The sequence below is a fragment of the Vombatus ursinus genome, unplaced genomic scaffold, assembly GCF_900497805.2.
Source record: "Vombatus ursinus unplaced genomic scaffold, bare-nosed wombat genome assembly UNPS02015255.1, whole genome shotgun sequence".
NCBI lineage: Eukaryota > Metazoa > Chordata > Mammalia > Diprotodontia > Vombatidae > Vombatus > Vombatus ursinus.
Window position 1 is genome coordinate 5,788,814 of NW_020955033.1, and position 6,683 is coordinate 5,795,496.

The 6,683-nt window shown below is 39.9% G+C and overlaps 1 pseudogene; it reads left to right on the forward strand.

Moving 5' to 3' along the window:
* Positions 1-1,454: 1,454 nt before the first annotated feature.
* LOC114031737 lies at positions 1,455-3,185 on the forward strand (annotated as a pseudogene).
* The last annotated feature ends 3,498 nt before the right edge of the window (positions 3,186-6,683 follow it).

Genomic DNA, 6,683 nt, shown 5'->3' on the forward strand with positions numbered 1-6,683 from the left:
CATGTAAACATAGTTTTCAACATTCATTTTTGTAAGATTTTGAATTCCAAATTTTTCTCCTCCCACCCTTCTCTCCCCTCCCCAAGACAGCAAGCAATCTGGTATAGGGATATACATGTACAATCATATTAAACATATTTTCACATTAATAATGTTGTGAAAGAAGAATGAGAACAAAAAAGAAAAACCAGGAGAAAAGAAAAACAAAACAAAACAGTGAAAATAATATGCTTTGATTTGCATTCAGACTTCTGGAGAACAATTCAGACTTGCACCCAAAGGGTTATCAAACTGTGCAGACTCTTTGAACAATACCACTACTAGGTTTGTATCTCAAAGAAATCAAAGAAAAGGGAAAATTATCTTCTATTCTGAATTGGAGAGGAGGAAGAGAGTTGAAGTGAGAGTATCAGAAGGGAGATTTTGACTTATTAAAGCAAATTATGTATATATATATATGATATATATATATATATACCTATCACTTTGAGATTGAGCACATTGGCTTCACTAGATTAACAAACCTGTGTATGAACTCAAAATAGTTAAGAACCCTTGTATTAGAGGGAAAAAATATATATCCATCTAGAACATTGGAGGAAAAATCTTTAAAAATGAATACATTAACAATGGAATGAGAGAAATGGCTAGGCCCACCATGAACTTCAGGAAAGAAGTAATCTAGACAGTCTAAGTTGGGTACAATGGCCTAAAAACCAAAAGAAAAAATCATTTATGAAAAAAAGTAGTTAGGGGTGATATGTACTGTCCTGGGAGCATGGCAGTTAAGACATTACTTAACTAGGTCTAAGGCAAGAATTTAGAAAGATGAAAAGAAACATTTATAAAGTTCTTCCTCTGTGTCTGTGTGTGTGTGTGTGAAATCATGAAGTTAAAATGACTGAATCATTGGGTTTGCCAGATGGTCAAGTGAGGGTTTAGTGTGGTACTTGGATCAGCCTGGTTATAAAAGTATAAAACATATTTGGAGTTGTTGGTGGGTGAAGATGGGAGTGGAGAGGAAGAATCTCATGCTGGTCTTCGATTCTGGACTGTTGCCAGGGTTGCAAAAGCAGGAGAATATCAGAGAAGATGTCCAGTCATTACCTCTATGTGCTACATTACCACTGATACTGTCTGTAACATAGAATGTCTAAGAGTGTGCAATAACCAAAGTATACTCTCCAAGAGAAATTCCATGTCTTCTCCTTTAAAGAAGGCCTAATAGACCTCCTTTTTGTAGTTGTTATAAGGAATCTATTAGAAAACATGAAGGAAAGTGACTGAAAATCCTGACTCCCTTCTTTGCAGAAAAGTATATAGCATACATTCTTATGCGTTTAAAAGATAGAACCAAATGCACCAGATCCTTTAGCCCATTCAGGCACCTTTTTAATGGATACTATTTCTGATGTGTGTGAAAAAGTAACTTGTAAATGGGTTAAAAGATTTGTATGAGGGGCAAGCAAGGCTGTGGCAGCATACAGGATCCAAGCAGTGCTGGGGCCCTGGCAGGAGGTGAATTTGAGCCAAGGCCAGGTGCCTGATCCAGGTTACCATTAAGATCCTTAAGGACAAAGAAGAGATCATGATCTGAGATTGCAACTCAATGCAGGAGGTCAAAGAGGAGATCTTCTGAGGATCTAAGGCTCAATAAAACCAGTTTTTCCTGATTTTCACTGGCAAGTTTCTCACATTGAATCAGGAGGGCATCAAAGATGGATTCACTGCTCATTTGGTGATCAAGACCCCACATAAGGCCCAAGATTCAATTGCTGCTGTTGCTGCTGCACCTGCATCCCCTGCTCTAGAAAATGCTTCTGCTCCCACCCTTGTGATTACTTCACCAATTGTTCCTGCTCAGCTATCCCATCAAGCAGCACTGGCCCTGAAGCTGCTAGTGAAAACTAGAACAACACTGGAGGTGGTTCAACTCTAGATCTGGAGATGGACTTCCAAATAGTCCTACATCCATCCATGCTATGGTTTTAGGGCAGCCTAGGCCTTGGCTCAGCCAGTTAAAGCAGCCGATGCAGCAGCAGCTGATTTTCAAATCTGAGATATTGTCCTAGATCATAGAGAACATCCTTGTCCAAGACATGATGTCCAACCTTGACATGATGCACCACATTATCATGGCCAAACCAAGGCAGTAGCAACTGATGGAGAAAGGACATGCTCAGTAACCCAGAGTTTAATGAGACAGTACATGGAACCAAGTTAAACCCCAACATGATGCAAGAGATGAAACACAACCAGGACCCAGTCCTGACCAACTCAGAGAGCATTCCTGGGAGTTACACCTTACACCACATGTTTGCAGATATAGAAGAATCCATGTTCAGTGCTACTGGGGAAGTTTGGCAACAATCCCTTGTCATCATTGGTGGGGAACTCTGGCAGTAACTACTCCTCCCAACCTCTCTGGACTGAGAACTAGGAGCCCTTCTTTAACCCCTTGAACCTTTCAGTCACTACAATCTACCAGGGAGGACCAGCCAGGACCATGGCATCAAACATTCTCCAACTCTTTGGGAATTGATGTAGCTAGGGTATATTTAATAGCCCTGAGATGCAGGGCCTTCTCCAGCAAATCTCAGAGAATTCCCAATTTATGCAAAACATAATCTCAGCCCCATACATATGAAGTATGATACAGATACTTGCCCAGAACCCTGACTTTGCTGCTCAGGTGACAGTGAATGTCCCTCTGTTTGCCAGGAAGACCCCAAGTGCAGGGGCAATTCAATCTTAAGCTCCATGTCTTTCTACAGCATATGCAAAACCCAGACTCACTGTCCATTCTCAGAAACTCCTGAGCCATGTGACCCCTGCTACAGATGTAACAGGGTCTCCAGACACTGTAGGCAGAGGTGGCAGGGCTTTGACATGGCCTGGATACCCATCTGCAGGTTAGCAGGCCAGAGCCCCCTATCACTTCCCCATCCATATCAGCTAGTATCTTTCCAGTGTGGGGCTGTACCAACCACTAGCAACATTTGATGCAACAGATGATTCAGCTTTTGGCAGGAGGTACAGAACCAAAGATTAGATTTCACTGACTGCTGGAGCAGCTCACTGCCATGGTTTTCATTAATAGAGAGGCTCAACTTTAGGACCTGATTTCTATGTGTGGGGATTTTAATGTAGCATTTGATAGAGTCCTGGACTCTCATCTGTCCTAATTCATGATTCATTCCTTTCCTGCCCCCCAGCCATACATTCACACCTGTACACTGACTGGCCCTACAATATTTGGTGCCTTTGAGAGCTTCTTAACTTCTCCAAATCCAAAATTCATCTCCTATTCACCCCTAGCCTCTCTGGTGTTGAAGACTCTTCAAGTAACTGGGGGAAGAAGTTGGGGCATGGCAACCTTACCCCAGAGCTCTGTTTTGAGTGTCTTAGTTCTAACTATACATCTCTTCTTCATTCTGCTCCTGCCAAACCTTTGGCAGAGACATTTAAGCAATTCTGACTTTTGTTTGGGTTTCCCAACTCCATCCCTTACTGCCTCCCCCCTTTCCCATATTCTCCATTACTTATTATTGATGGAATAAGTCATGGGATGACCTGATTAATTGTCTTAACTTATCAGGGGACATTCATCTCTGCCACCCCCAGTTTATTATGGAATATTTTTGTATCTAATTGTGGCCATACCCCAGTTTCTCTATCAGAGCCCTCTCAAAACTCAAAACTCAGCCCCATCTCCAACCTTTACTCTCCTTTCCCTAATGAAGGGTTGGGAGTTTCTATGTTTCCAAATAGGAGAGGGCAGGTGTAGTGGTCAGTTAGTCTGTTTAAGACTCACCCCTTTACTATTCATCCAGCACATACTTCTTTTCTGAATACCCTTTGTGTATACAGCCCTTTCCTGAGCTCTGCTATGAGTGAAGAAAGGAGAAATTTTTCCCTATGGGGGAAGGTAAAATATCACTCTTTCAGGGCACAGAAACAAAGGGAGGTGTTCCTGCCAGATAGGACTCTTGATATCAGTGCTGTAGATAGGAAATGGGGTCTGGTGTTGGAAGGTAATGCAGCTTCTTGCAGGAGAGAGTGAATATCCAGTTGTGGGGGCATGTAAGAATGGGCAAAGAGTCAAAAAGTATAAAAATTTAGCAGCCCTGGGGCAAATTGTAGCTCAATATACTGGGTTGGAGAATTTGAATCTAGGGTAAGGGAGTTATAAAGACTAATTAAGGATCAGAATTAGAAGGGAGAGAGGGTAATTATTAATACATACAATGGTCCCTGGTGACTAATGCCCAAGCACAAAATGTTGGTACCCCTCCCATTTGCCAACCCTCTATTACCCATCCCACATAGACACAAACACATTTTCCATGCTCTAAAGACCACAAGGGGCTTGTCTAGGTCTCAAGTGACCAGGACCTTTAACTCTCCCTTGAGAACCAGTGTTTGCTGCAAAAGGTGCTAGGATTTCTTCCCTGACCCTCAGGGATGTTGCAGGAGGGAGAGTCCTATGTCCTAGTTTCAGAACCATGTCACCTAAAGATAATGGGGGTTTGCTAGTTTAGGGGTAGGATAGGAGTAGTTGGCATGCAGAAGACTTGATGCTGAATAAGGATGGGCATGCCCTTTTGAAAAGGGGCAAGGGATATCACCTAGCTATCCCCTGGCCCCCAAATATACCCATGTAACCCTAACTGCTGAATATTGGTAGGCATTTTGAGATCATAGGATAGAAGAGTAGTGGGGGTCCTCAGTGTCTGGATCCTGATCCTATGCTTTTCTTGCATCTGTGTTCATTCTCACCCACCCAAGTTCTTCCTTTTGTTCTCTAAGCCAAGAAAAAAAAACATATTTGAAGGAGAAGGAGGTGATGAAGTCGTTTTTTGAGCTGTGATTGGACATCATGGTGGTAGGGAATAGGCTCCCCATCTTTACCCCATTGCCCAATCACATGTGAATAAAGGGTATGATTTATGTCATGAAAAAGCAAACAAACAAACAAACAGACTTGCACAACTCTTTAAAACTATTAGAGACTCAAACTTTGGAGACAATAGGACAGGATATGACTTTAAACGTACCAAAATCTAGATATATTTAATTCTTTTATCTACAAATTTGCATGACAGTAAGACAGCCACACTCTAGTGGAGCTGTTGTACATCTAATAAATATGTAAAAAAATATGTAAAAAAATCAGAAAAATGCTCAATTATTATGTAGTATGTTATTTAGAAAAGTGAAATGAACAAAAACCCAGTTACATTCCTTGAAGATTATGAAGCATTTTAGTTACCAAAATATGATAGGAAAAATTAGCCAAGCCTTAAACTAATCAGGGAATCAATTGCAGAAAAAAATATGCAATGCAAAAAGACGAAACAATTTTACAAATAATTTACCATAATCACCCACATCATTAAGTACAGGTCTTTACCACAGAAATAGGTTCCCTCAATTCAGATTCAATTCAGGAATAATATACACTACCAATATTCATCTTAACATAAATTTTCCAAAAAATCTGCCCAAACTCTTCCAAATTAGTCCTGTACTGTGCTGGTCTAAAGAATTAAGCTGCTTCCAGGAGTAAAATAACATCATTCCATGTGCCAGGGCAAGAGAGATGTTTGTCATAAGTGCAGCATTTTTTTCTAACAACTGGGAAAATTACAGTCTTTCACCAAGAACATTTTTGTGGTATTCCAATAACTATCCACACAGGGGGTGCTTGAAGTTTTCAAAAAAAAAAGTTTAATGTTTCCCCAAAAAGGCAAAGTTTTTTCCACATTCCTACCTCTTCCTAAAAGAGCTACAGTAGCTGAATTGGCAGACATGCTGAGAGCATTCTTAATTCTTGTCCGTATATTATGATATGAAAAATCTAATTTTAAAATGTTGGTGATGACATTTTCCTCCACCAAAAAACAAAACAAATCATTTAACCTGTACATTGGCTTTGAGTTCTATGAATACACACAAATATACACATATATGTATTTCTATATAGCTAAAGTCATAGCCTTAGAGATAGGATGACCTGGGTTCCAAACCTGGTTCAGATGTGCATTAGCTGTGTACATGTACTAGATATGTGGCTTTGTGCAAATAATTTAATCCTCGTAGCTTCAATTTCCTCATACGGAAAATGGTGGTATTCATAATACTTAATTGATAGGGTTGTTTTAAAAATCAAAGGATATAACATACACAATGCTTTGCAAAGCTTTAAGCAATATATAAATGTCAGCTATCATTATCATTAATATTATGCATTTATAAATCTATATAAATATCAATAGATATGCATATAAACACAAATATGTGTAAGGTTACATGTGTACACATTAGAAAGGAGAAGTATTTCAGACTTATGATGCAGAGAGCTTTCAAGGAAAACTGAGAAGCAGCTTGGCAAAGAGCATACATAGGCTTTGGAGTCAAAGGACCCAAGTATAAATTACAACTCCAGTATTTTCTACTTGTCTGACCTTAGGCAAATAACCTTTCATCTCTTGGCCCTAGTTTCCACATCTATAAAAAAAGTGAAAGTTTCATTAGATGGTCTCTGAGGTGCTTTATTATTCTAGATGTAAGATCCTAAGGAGTTGAACCCAGATCTTTATATCTCAAAGGCTGGCCTTGTATTCACAATGCAACACTACCTGAGAGCTTCTATCCATTTGCCTTCAAAGCTTAAGTTTTTG